This window comes from Nomascus leucogenys, chromosome 5, assembly GCF_006542625.1.
Source record: "Nomascus leucogenys isolate Asia chromosome 5, Asia_NLE_v1, whole genome shotgun sequence".
NCBI classification, from domain to species: Eukaryota; Metazoa; Chordata; class Mammalia; order Primates; family Hylobatidae; genus Nomascus; species Nomascus leucogenys.
This window is the reverse complement of record NC_044385.1, coordinates 96,204,428-96,217,975: the sequence shown is the minus strand read 5'-3', so window position 1 is coordinate 96,217,975 and position 13,548 is coordinate 96,204,428. Positions and strand designations below refer to the sequence as shown.

General features: G+C 37.6%; 1 non-coding gene across 1 annotated transcript; it reads right to left on the bottom strand.

Annotated features, from left to right (window-relative positions):
• Positions 1-6,075: 6,075 nt before the first annotated feature.
• LOC115835260 lies at positions 6,076-6,182 on the bottom strand. The gene has a single exon (XR_004030252.1). It is a non-coding gene; the product is annotated as a U6 spliceosomal RNA (small nuclear RNA).
• Positions 6,183-13,548: the final 7,366 nt, after the last annotated feature.

Sequence of the window (13,548 nt, the reverse complement as noted above, 5' to 3'; positions counted from 1 at the left end):
ACCTTCATTTTTCCTTCAGTATATAAGGTGAGGCATGAAATTCACAAAAGCAATGCTATTGCTTATTGAAAACATATATATATATACACACATATATACATATATATAGAGAGAATGTTGAAAAACACAGCAGCTTTACATATAAACATATACGTATATATATATACGTATATATGTGTATATATATACAAAAGTGTATATATGGACGTGTGTGCGTGCGTGTGTGTGTGTGTGTGTGTTTCTGACTTTCTCAATGCCTTTATATTTTTTCTGGCTTGCAAATCCCTGAGGTTAAAATCCTATTTAAAGTTCACATTTGAGTTTATAATGGTTCTGTTTGTGTACTGATTTAGATTTAATCAGAATGCAAAATAAAAAGAACACATAACCTTTTACATCTAAAACGGATTACATAACGTTTATAATTAATAAGCATTACCCCATGGGTAAATGGCATTCTGCATGACAATTTTATAGCATCATTAATAATCAATGGAAAATGTCAAAGTACCCAAATGTCAAAGCATTTTATTTACCTTGCGAATATTGTACTTATAAAAAATGGTGTCACACCTATGAATTGATAGTAAAGTTATCATTGAATTTGGGAAACAATTTATAGGCACACGATGAAGGAGTTAAATTATTGCCTAAACTTATACAATACCTCCATGAATAGTGTATTTTTAAAAGCTGAACTTTTAGCTGAGTTTGTAATGTCAATTTAGAATTAATGAAGGTATTGTAGTGTGTAAATATGTGATTTGCCAGGGAGAAATAAGAATGACCCAACAATTTGCTGAGTATGGATTCAAATCAAACTCTTAATGCTATGATAATTGTAGCTAACAGTTTTGCTGACTGAGGGCTCAATTGGAAAACAAAGTTAATTATTCTATAATATATTTAGAACTCTATTGTTGAACATTATTTCACTTCATTTCAATAACTGAAACTTGATCACTCGAATGAATGTCTCTTTGGATATTCTCCAATACAGGCCATTTCTGCCATCTTTTAAAAATATTTCTACTGGAAAAATAATTGTGTTTTTCAAGCTTCCTTCTCAGTCTTGAAAATCTTTCTGCTGCTTCTCACCTAACAAACAGTCTCACTTTTGAAGGTCATTTATGACATACTGACCCCTAATATCACAAGGAACTTTATAGCATTCCTTATTTCTTCCTTCCTTCTTATTTTTTTCATTCCTTGTCTGTACCTCCACAGAGTTTGTGAATTCTTAATGTTACTTAATGTGACTTAGGAACAGTGCTATATACTAAGGTTAAAGCATTAAATGAGATACAGTTTCTGCTTTCAAGAAGATTTAAGCTCCAGCCTGTTCCTTGTCATTGCTTTTGGAAGATTCATCATTCACATTAAAGTATCTTCTATACTCTGTTTTCTAGCTGCTTTGATCACTTCAAGTCTAATCACATCACTTGCCACCTCATTTTCTTCATGCCCATTATCTACATTCTAAATAGAATCTCTTTTTCTTAATTCTTCAAAGTTCACTTCAATATTCCATTCATAAAATGCTTGCTGAATGTTAACGTCTACATCTTGTAGCATTGTCTGTCAAAAATAGAAGCATATTTTACCAAAATATTCATACCTGAAATAAACAAATAATCATTCAGGGCCTAGTATATACCAGGAATACATTTACTTTTATTATTGGCTTATATGTTGACCATGACCTCCTCATATGCAAACAAACATAAATTGTCTTTGAAACTGCATCTCTGCCTAGAAGAACATCTTGTTACCTTTTTAATTAATATTTCTTGGAATGAATCTATATTCTTCAAAACAATACTAAGGATGATATTGGTATTATCATCCCGTAAATCTGTTAATATGTCTAGAATGATTAAGTTATCCCACAAATGATCACTTGCATTAAGCTAAGTAGATAACCAACGTCACATGTCAAAAAGGAGTATTTACTGTCTTTGTCACATACATTTCATATCTATGTAATGAAATAAATATAAAATCTAATAAGGTATCTTTAATAGTTATTTTAAGTCAATAACAGAGACAGCATTAAAATGTTTCAAAGAGCAATATTTGCATTTTTTTTTCTATTTTTTATTATACTTCAAGGTCTGGGATACATGTGCAGAATGTGCAGGTTTGTTACGTAGGTATACGTGTCCCGTGGTGGTTTGCTGCACTCCCTCAACCCATCATCTACATTAGGTATTTCTCCTAATGATATCCCTCCCCTTGCCCCCACCCCCCAACAAGCCCCAGTGTGTGATGTTCCCCTCCCTGTGTCCATGTGTTCTCATTGTTCACCTCCCACTTACGAGTGAGAACATGTGATGTTTGGTTTTCTGTTCCTGTATTAGTTTGCTAAGAATGATGGTTTCCAGCTTCATCCATGTCCCTACAAAGGACACGAACTCATTCTTTTTATGGCTGCATAGTATTCCATGGTGTATAGGTGCCACAGTTTCTTTATCCAGTCTATCATGATGGGCATTTGGGTTGGTTCCAGGTCTTTGCTATTGTGAACAGTGCTGCAATAAACACACGTGTGCATCTGTCTTTATAGTAGAATGATTTATAATCTTTGGGGTATGTATCCAGTAATGGGATTGCTGGGTCAAATGGTATTTCTAGTTCTAGATCCTTGAGGAATTACCACACTGTCTTCCACAACGGTTGAACTAATTTAGACTCCCACCAGCAGTGTAAAAGCGTTCCTATTTCTCCACATCTTCTCCAGGATCTGTTGTTTCCTGACTTGTTAATGATCACCATTCTAACTGGCATGAGATGGTATCCCATCGTGGTTTTGATTTGCATTTCCCTAATAAACAATGACGATGAGCTTTTTTTCATATGCTTGTTAGCCACATAAGTGTCTTTTTTTTTTTTTTAAATTCTGTTCATATCCTTTGCCAACTTTTTGGTGGGATTTTTCGTTTTTTTCTTGAAAATTTGTTTAAATTCCTTGTTCATTCTGGATATTAGCCCTATGTCAGATGGAAAGATTGCAAAAATTTTCTCCCACTCTGTAGGTTGCCTGCTCACTCTGATGATAGTTTCTTTTGCTGGGAAGAAGCTCTTTAGTTTAATTAGATCCCATTTGTAAATTTTGGCTTCTGTTGCAATGGCTTTTGGTGTTTTAGTCATGAAGTCTTTGCCCATGCCTATATCTTGAATGATATTACCTAGGTTTTCTTCTGGGGTTTTTATGGTTTTAGATCTTACATATAAATCTTTAATCTATCTTGAGTTAATGTTTATACAGGTGTAAGGAAGAGGTCCAGTTTCATTTTTCTGCATATGGCTAGCCAGTTTTCCCAACACCATTGATTAAATAGGGAATCCTTTCCCCATTTCTTGTTTTTGTCAGGTTTGTCAAAGATCAGATAGTTGTAGATGTGTGGCATTATTTCTGAAGCCTCTGTTCTGTTCCATTGGTCTATATATCTGTTTTGGTACCAGCACCATGCTGTTTTGGTTACTGTAGCCTTGTAGTGTAGTTTGAAGTAAGGTAGCATGATGCCTCCAGCTTTGTTCTTTTTGCTGAGGATTTTCTTGGCTATATGGGCTCTTTTTTGGTTCCATATGAAATTTAAAGTAGTTTTCTTTTTTCTAATTCTGTGAAGAAAGTCAATGGTAGCTTGATGGGGATAGCATTAAATCTATAAACTACTTTGAGCAGTATGGCCATATTCATGATATTGATTCTTCCTATCCATGAGCATGGAATGTTTTTCCATTTCTTTGTGTCCTCTCTTATTTCCTTGAGCAGTGGTTTGCAGTTCTCCTTGAAGAGGTCCTTCACATCCCTTGTAAATTGGATTCCTAAGTATTTTATTCTCTTTGAAGGAATTGTGAATGGGAATTCGCTCATGATTTGGCTCTCTGTTTGTCTACCATTTGTGTATAGGAATGCTTGTGATTTTTGCACATTGATTTTGTATCCTGAGACTCTGCTGAAGTTGCTTAACAGCTTAAGGAGTTTCTGGCTGAGGAGATGGAGTTTTCTAAATATACCATCATATCATCTGCAATCAGAGATAATTTGCCTTCCTCTCTTCCTATTTGAATACCCTTTATTTCTCTCTCTTGCCTGATTGCCCTGGCCAGAACTTCCAATACTATGCTGACTAGGAATGGTGAGAGAGGGCATCCTTGTCTTGTGCAGGTGTCAAAGGGAATGCTTCCAGCTTTTGCCCATTCAGTATGATATTGGTTGTGTGTTTGTCATAAATAGCTCTTATTATTTTGAGATATGTTCCATCAATACCAAATTTACTGAGTGTTTTTAGCATGAAAGGGTGTTGAATTTTATCAAAGGCCTTTTCTCCATCTATTGAGATAATCATGTGGTTTTTGTCATTGTCCTGTTTATGCAATGGATTACGTTTATTGTTATGCGTATGTTCAACCAGCCTTGAATCCCAGGGATTACACCGACTTAAATCGCATTGAATAAGTTTTGTAATGTGCTGCTGGATTTGGTTTGCCAGTATTTTATTGTGGATTTTCGCATCAATGTTCATCAGGGTTATTGGCCTCCAATTTTCTTTTTTTGTTTTGTCTCTGCCAGTTTTTTGGTATCAGGATGATGCTGGCCTCAAAAAATGAGTGAGGGAGGAATCCCTCTTTTTCTATTGTTTGGAATAGTTTCAGAAGGAATGGTACCACCTCCTCTTTGTACCTCTGGTAGAATTCAGCTGTGACTGTCTGGTCCTGGGTTTTTTTTTTTATTGGTAGGCTATTAATTACTGTCTCACTTTCAGAACTTATTATTTCTCTATTCAGGGATTCTACTTCTTTCTGGTTTAGTGTTGGGAGGGTGTATGTGTCCAGGAATTTATCCATTTCTTCTAGATTTTCTAGTTTATTTGCATAGAGGTGTTCATAGTATTCTCTGATGGTAGTTTGTATTTCTGTGGGATCAGTGGTGATCTCCCTTTATCATTTTTATTTTGTCTATTTGATTCTTTTATCTTTTCTTCTTTATTAGTCTGGCTAGCAGTTCATTTTGTTAACCTTTTCAAAAAACAAACTCCTGGATTCATTGATTTTTTGAAGAGTATTTTGTGTCTCTATCTCCTTCAATTCTGCTCTGATCTTAGTTATTTCTTGTCTTCTGCTAGCTTTTGAATTTGTTTGCTTTTGCTTCTCTAGTTCTTTTAATCGTGATGTTAGGGTGTTGATTTTAGATCTTTCCACCTTTCTTCTGTGGGCATTTCGTGCTATAAATTTCCCTCTAAACATTGCTTTAGCTGTGTCCCAGAGATTCTAGTACATTATGTCTTCGTTCTCCTTGGTTTCAAATAACTTATTTATTTCTGCCTTAATTTTGTTATTTACCCAGTATTCATTCAGGAGCAGTTTGTTCAGTTTCCATGTAGTTGTGCGGTTTTGAGTGAGTTTCTTAATCCTGAGTTCTAATTTGATTGCACTGTGGTCTGAGAGACTGTTTGTTATGATTTCCCTTCTTTTGAATTTGCTTAGGAGTGTTTTACTTCCAATTTTGTGGTTGATTTTAGAGTAAGTGCTATGTGGTAAGAAGAATATATATTCTGTTGATTTAGGGTGAAGAGTTCTATAGAAATCTATTAGGTTTATTTGGTCCAGAGCTGTGTTCAAGTCCTCAACATCCTTGTTAATTTTGTCTCATTGATTTGCCTAATATTGACAGTGGGGTGTTAAAGTCTCCCACTATTATTGTGTAGGAGTCTAAGTATCTTTCTAGGTCTCTTAGAACTTGCTTTATGAATCTTGGTGTTCCTGTATTAGGTGCATATATATTTAAGGTAGTTAGCTCTTCTTGTTGCATTGATCCCTTTACCATTATGTAGTGTCCTTTTTAGCCTTTTTTGATCTTTGTTCGTTTAAATTATTTTTTATCAGAGGCTAGGATTGCAACCGTGTCTTTTTTTTTTCTTTCCATTTGCTTGGTAAATCTTCCTCCATCCCTTTATTTTGAGCCTATATGTGTCTTTGCATGTGAGATGGGTCTAGTGAATACAGCACACCGACGGATGTTGACTCTATCCAATTTGCCAGACTGTGCCTTTTAATTGCAGCATTTGGTCCATTTAGATTTAGGGTTAATATTGTTTGCGTGTCATCCTTGTGCAGGGGCCATGTTATTCTCCTCTGTGTCATTCCAATTTTAGTATATGTGCTGCCGAAGTGAGCCCTAAGGTTAATATTGTTATGTGTGAATTTGATCCTGTGTTATGATGGTAGCTGGTTATTTTGCTGATTAGTTGATGCAGTTTCTTCATAGTGTCGGTGGTCTTTATATTTTAGTTTCTTTGTGCAGTGGCTGGTACCGGTTTTTCCTGTCCATATTTAATGCTTCCTTCAGGAACTCTTGTAAGGAAGGCCTGGTGGTGACAAAATCCCTTAGCATTTGCTTTTCTGTAAAGAATTTTATTTCTCCTTCACTTATCAAGATTATTTTGGCTGGATATAAAATTCTAGGTTGAAAATGCTTTTCTTTAAGAATGTTGAATATTGGCCCCCACTCTCTTCCGGCTTGTAGTGTTTCTGCAGAGAGATCTGCTGTAAATCTGACAGGCTTCCTTTTGTGGGTAACTAGACCTTTCTTTCTGGCTGCCCTTAACATTTTTTCCCTTCATTTCAACCTTGGGGAATCTGAAGATTATGTGTCTTGGGGTTGTTATTCTCGAGGTGTATCTTTGTGGTGTTCTTTATATTTCCTGAATTTGAATGTTGGCCTGTCTTGCTATGTTGGGGATGTTCTCCTGGATAATATTCTGAAGTGTGTTTTCCAACTTGGTTCCATTCTCCCCATCACTTCCAGGTACACCAATCAAACGTAGGTTTGATCTTTTCACATAGTCCCATATTTTCTTGGAGGCTTTGCTCATTCCTTTTCATTCTTTTTTCTCTAATCTTGTGTTCATGCTTTATTTCACTAAGTTGATCTTCAAACTCTGATGCCCTTTCTTCTGCTTGATCAATTCGGCTATTGATACTTCTGTATGCTTCATGAAGTTCTCGTGTTAAGTTTTTCAAGTTTTTCAGTGTCGCCAGATCATTTATATTCTTCTTTGAACTGATTATTCTAGTTAGCAATTCCTCTAACTTTTTATCAAGGTACTTAGCTTCCTTGCATTGGGTTAGAACATGCTCCTTTAGCTCAGAGGAATTTGTTATTATCCACATTCTGAAGCCTACTTCTGTGAATTCATCAAACTCATTCTCTGTCCGGTTTTGTTCCCTTGCTGGCAAGGAGTTGTGATCCTTTGGAGAAGAGGCGTTCTGGTTTTTGGAATTTTCAGCATTTTTGCACTGGGTTTTCCTCATCTCTTGGATTTATCTACCTTTTTGTCTTCGCTGTCGGTGACCTTTGGATGTAGTTTTTGCATGGACATCCTTTTAGTTGATGTTGGTGCTATTGTTTTCTGTTTGTTGGCTTTCCTTCTAACAGGTCCCTCTTCTGCATGTCTGCTGGAGTTTGCTGGGGTTCCACTGCGGGCTCTGTTTGCCTGGGTATCACCAGCAAAGAGCATCAAAGATTGCTCCTGCTCCTTCCTCTTGAAGCTTCATCCCAGAGGGCCACCCATCAGATGCCAGCTGGAGCTCTCCTGTATGAGGTGTCTGTCAACCCCTGCTGGGAGGTGTCTCCTCATCCAGAGGCACAGGGGTCTGGGACCCACTTGAGTAGGCAGCCTGTCCCTTAGCAGAGCTCAAGTGCTGTGCTGGGAGATCCTTTGCTCTTTTCAGAGCCAGCAGGCAGGAACATTTAAGTCTGCTGAAGCTATGCCCACAGCTGCCCCTTCCCTCAGGTGCTCTGTCCCAGGGAGATGGGAGTTTTATCTATAAGCCCCTGACTGGGGCTGCTGCTTTTCTTTCAGAGATGCACTGCCCAGAGAGCAGGAATCTAGAGAGGCAGTCTGGCAACAGGGGATTTCCAGAGCTGCAGTGAGCTCCGTCCAGTCCAAACTTCCCAGGAGCCTTGTTTACACTGCGAGGGGAAAATTGCTTACTCAAGCCTCAGTAATGGCAGACGCCCCTTCCCCCACCAAGCTGGAGCATCCCAGATTGACTTCAGATTGCTATGCTGGCAGCCAGAATTTCAAGCCAGTGGATCTTAGCTTGCTGGGCTCCATGGTGGTGGGATCTACTGAGCTAAACCACTTGGCTCCCTGCCTTCAGCCCCCCTTCCAGAGGAATGAACAGTTCTGTCTCACTGACGTTCCAGTCACCATTGGGTATGAAAAAAAACTCCTGCAGCTAGCTTGATGTCTGCCCAAACAGCCACCCAGTTTTGTGCTAAAAATCCAGGGCCCTCGTGGTGTAGGCACCTGAGGAAATCTCCTGGTCTGTGGGTTGTGAAAACCTTAGGAAAAGTGTAGTGTCTGGGCGGGATAGCACTGCCCCTCAGGGCACCGTCGCTCACAGCTTCCCTTGGCTAGGGGAGGGAGTTCCCTTGCCCGTTGAGCTTCCTGGGTGAGGTGATGCCCCGCCCTGCATCTGCTCGCCCTCCATGGGCTGCACCCACTGTCCAACCAATCCCAATGAGATGTACCAGGTACCTCAGTTGGAAATGCAGAAATCACACTCCTTATGCATTGGTCTTGCTGGGAGCTGCACACCGGAGCTGTTCTTATTGGGCCATCTTGCCCAGGAGTCCATATTTGCATTTTTAAAAAATTTCTGCTGTGAAACATACCAGACCAGTAAGCATGGGCTGTGGCAGAGTGCTGGAGTCCTGAATCACTTTTGCTTCTCCTGTGAGTCTATAGAGCTTCCCAGATTGTGAAAAGATAACTCTAGTGGATGGATATCCATCTGAATTTCTCTTGAAGTCTTGTTTTGGTGAATACTGTTCCTTATCATCCCTGAAAAATCATAAGTCTTCTTTTCTTTGTTGCATGAATGGTAGTAGAAACAAGTATTACAAAAGTAGAAAATAAACTAGTACTACTACTAGTAGTAGCCTACTCTTACTAGGCTACTCACAAAGAAATAGTAGGCTACTCACAAAGAAAATGAACAAAACATTTAAGAAGCATTCTTATGAAAGGAAATAACTACCATCAGAGTTCAGGAAATAGAAAATAGATATTCTTAAATTGCTCGTTCAATTAGACACATTGCTTCAAAATTTGGAAATCACTCCAAAGAATCATAAAGTACTCTCCTTGTATAAGCCATAGAAAATAGTTGCTGCAAATGAAAAACAAAGCAAAGCAAAAATTTTATTTTTAAGATAAAAAAGAAGCATAAAAAAGCCAAACCCAGGTATTTTACTATGGTATATTCTTCATAATTTTTGGCAGCCTTGTATATATTTCAAATTATTTATGTTTATGTGTTACAAGTTAAAGCAGGCTTCTTTTCTGCTCTATACATTTACAGTTTATTTTCTTGTAGAGTAAATTATTAAATTATTTTTCCATGGCCATGTTACAAAAAGATTCTACAGTTGACATTTATTTTAAAGCTCCTATAGCCAGGCTTCCCTCAGTTTGCCCTTTACTTTGAGCATGGGCTGTCACAAGCAAAATTAAGCTCGTCTTTTCAGACAGTGCCTGGTGGGCATAGAACCACCACTCTGCCTTGCTATCAGATTCTTTTGCCTGGAAACCCAGATACTGCTTTTCTTTACTTAGAAACAGCTAGGCTTTGAGAAAACTCTAAAGTGATTTTGAAGGGGTAGAAGGGAAGAAAGCAAAACAAATCTTTTGGAAATGAGGTAGCTAATTAGAGGACACAATGTTAGCACTCTAAAAAGGAAAAGACTCTAAATCACTATGTTTTTGTTTGACTAATGTTATAGTATATCATTGCTCATATGAAAAAAAGGTGTTTGTACACTATAGCAGGTTCTTTCTCCACAAATCCCACTTAGTAAGATTCTTGAGAAAGCTTCCTTCCTGGTTTCTGGGATAATAGAACAGCAGCTGGTGAAGAAGACACACAAAATTACTTCCAATCTCTTTACTCTCATCTCCAGTTGTTGAGAGATAATTGTCCATGAGTCTTTGTTTGCACACAGCTTGCAAGTAGAGGCATGGATAGTCTTTTGTTTCAGACTATTTTTCAAGAATACTTTATTTATTTATTTATTTTGAGATGGAGTTTTGCTCTTGTTGCCCAGGCTGGAGTGCAATGGCACCATCTCAGATCACCGAAACCTCCGCTTCCTTGGTTCAAGTGATTCTTCTGCCTCAGCCTCATGAGTAGCTGGGATTACAGGCATGTGTCACCATGCCTGGCTAATTTTAGTAGAGATGGGGTTTCTCCATGTTGGGCAGGCTGGTCTTGAACTCCCGACCTCAGGTGATCCGCCCGCCTCAGCCTCCCAAAGTGCTGGGATTACAGGCGTGAGCCACTGTGCCCGGCCTTTCAAGAATATTTGTATAGTGAACAGCCTTGGAAGATAGAGAAGGTGTCACTCTCAGGAAGAAAAAACAGATATATTTGCTGCCAGTATGATAAAAATAGTGTCTCCTGTGGGGCAAAGTTTAGGAAGGTTTGTATATGCTTCCTTATACGTTCCCGATATGGTTTGGATGTGTGTCCTCTCAAAATTCCATGTTGAAATGTGGTCCCCAGTGTTGGAGGTGGGGCCTAGTGGAAGGTGTTTAGGTCATGGAGGCACATTCCCACCTGAATGGCTTGGTACCCTCCCTGCAGCAGTGACTTCATGTCAGAGCTGGTTGTTTAAAAGAGCCTAGTACCTCTCTTGCTCCTTCTTGCCGTGTGACACACTAGCCCTCTTCCCTTCTGCTGTAACTGAAAGCTTCCTGAGGCCTCACCAGAAGCCAAGTGAAGGCTGATGCCATGTTTGCACAAAATGCAGAACCATGATCCAAATAAACCCCTTCTCTTTATAAGTTATGTATTCCTTTATTACAATGCAAACAGGCTCGGGTATTCCTTTATAGCAATGCAAAACAAACTAACATGATTCCTAAGTTCTAGACTTCTTACCTGTAACACCTAGCTGCCCATTGTGCTGTCCCACTGCATTCAGGAGTGGGGCAGTGAGAAAAAATGTGGACATAAAAGTTCAGGCTGTTTGCTCCTTTGTGGATAAAACAGTCTTTTGCCTCTGACCAAGGATTCTTAACGTATTTATGAAATGAGGCAATCTCATTCATTAGCTTTAAGTAAATATAATTTCAGACCCAACACTGTTCTTGACACATCCTTCTAGAACAAAAGCCTTAATTTGCAGAGAATAGGAAATATAGCTTGTTGCTCTTAGATTACTGGAGTAAACACTGTGCAGCTGAGGGAAGCAAATAAAAGAAGATTTTAGTTTTGAAGGAGGATCTGGAATATATGTTCTGGGCAGAACTTTATGTCAGGAAGTGTCAGGGCCACTGAGAAGGCCATATCTCTGATTCTCAGGATCCCAGGGCTTGTCTAAGTCTGAAGCTTAATCATGACAGAGAACTCTTCCACCACCCCATCATCAAGCTAACAAGCATCAAATGACAAGCAAAACACTTAAAGCTGAAGGAGGGGATGATTGAGAACAGTCTCTGGCACATGGACTCCTATCTGAAAATACATAGTGAACTAGAAAAACATGAAGCCTGTGCTGCACTGAGGATACCATAGCAGTGATAATGCCCAAATCCAGTCGCATTTTTTACTAGATTGACTGCAACCCTCACACTAAAAACTCTAATAGAAGAAAGACATGTTCATTTTGAGGGCATAAAATGTATTAACCTCAGGTTTTTTCTGTCTTATACAAGATATCCAGGTTAAAAAATTTTTAAATGACAATGCACATTAAAAGGCAAGAAAACCCACTCCCAAGAGACAAAGCAATCAACATAACAATACTTATATATAAAATATTAGGGGCCTATAGCAAATTTTAAATAACTATCATTAACATGTTAAAGGCTCAGATGGAAAACATGGGCCATGTGTAAGATAGATGAATAATTTTGGCAGAGAGATGGAAACTATAATAATAAGCTTAACAGAAATGCTAAAAATAAAAATAAAATTATTTGAAAAGATAATCGAGGTAAAGGATGCCTTCAGTGAATTACTTGACTAATGTTAAAGAAAGAATTAGTCAAGCTTGAAGATAGGTCAGTAGATATTTATCAAGTTGAAACAAAACAAATAAAAAAGTAAAACCTAATAGTTGTGGGGAAATATCAAACAGCCTAACATATGCTATTGAAATTCCAGAAGAGCAAGAGAGAAAGAATGAGGTAGAATAAGTATTTGAAATATAATGGTTGAAAATTTGCAAACATTAATGAAAGACAATTATCATAGATCAAACGTGTTCAGAGAACACCTGGAAATATCAACAACAAAATATATACTTGTGTATTATATTAGTCCATTCTGACATTGCTATAAAGAAATGCCTGAAACTAGGTAATTTATAAAGAAAAGTGGTTTAATTGATTGATGGTTCTACAGGCTTTATAGGAAACATAGCAGCATTTGCTTTTGTAGAATCCTCGAGAGAGCCCACACTCATGGCAAAAAGCAAAGGGGGATCAGGAGTGTCATAGGGCAAAAGCAGGAAAAAGAGAGAGAGGAGGGAGATGCCACATACTTTTAAATGACCCGATCTCATGAGAACTCACTGACTATTGCAAGGACAGTACCAAGGGGAAGGTACTAAACAAATCATGGGAAATCAGCCCCCATGATTCAATCATCTCCTATCAGGCTCCATTTCTACGTTTGGGGATTACATTTCTACATGAGATTTGGGTGGGGACAACATCCAAACTGTATCATAAATCATATTCGAATTCCTTTAATCCAAAGACTAACAGAAAATCTTCAAGGCACACAGGGAAGAAATACACATTTACAAACATACAAAAAAAGATAATAATGACAAGCAGACCTCTTATCATAGCCCATGCAATTCAGTAGACAGTGACATGTTGTCTAAACATGCTGAAACAAATGAAAAATACTGTCAACCCAGAATACCAGGCAAAAATATCTTTCAGAAAAGTAGGAAAAAGTAAGACCTCAAACAACCAAAAATCAGACAAAATCCATTGCTAACAAGTGTATACTATGAGAATATTTATAGAAAGTTTTTCATGAAAATACAATATGAAATAAAAAAGAAATCTTGGATCAACATGAAGAAATGTAGAGTACTAGAAATAGAATAAATAAAAATAAATTACATTTAGTTTAAACCACTCTAGAAGGTAAGTGATTGTCTAAAGTAAAATCATTAGAATTGTAGTGCTAGTTTATGTTATTTGTTAAAGTAAAAATACATAATAACACTAGCACTAAAAATGAGAGGTAGAAATTGTTAATATAGTGTTACTAGCCCTTTATGCTGCATATCAACTGTTATTAAGATAGACACTGATTAAATAAAGATATATAATCTAAATTCAATGGCAACCATTAAAATGATATTTGAATGAGTGCAAATAAAAAGTCTATAGTGGAGATAAAATTGAAGCATAAAATTCTCATTTACCCTATGAAAAGACATAAAGAAGATAAAACATATGAAGAACAGATGGAAAAATAAAAACAACTGGCAATTTGAAATTAATCCAACCA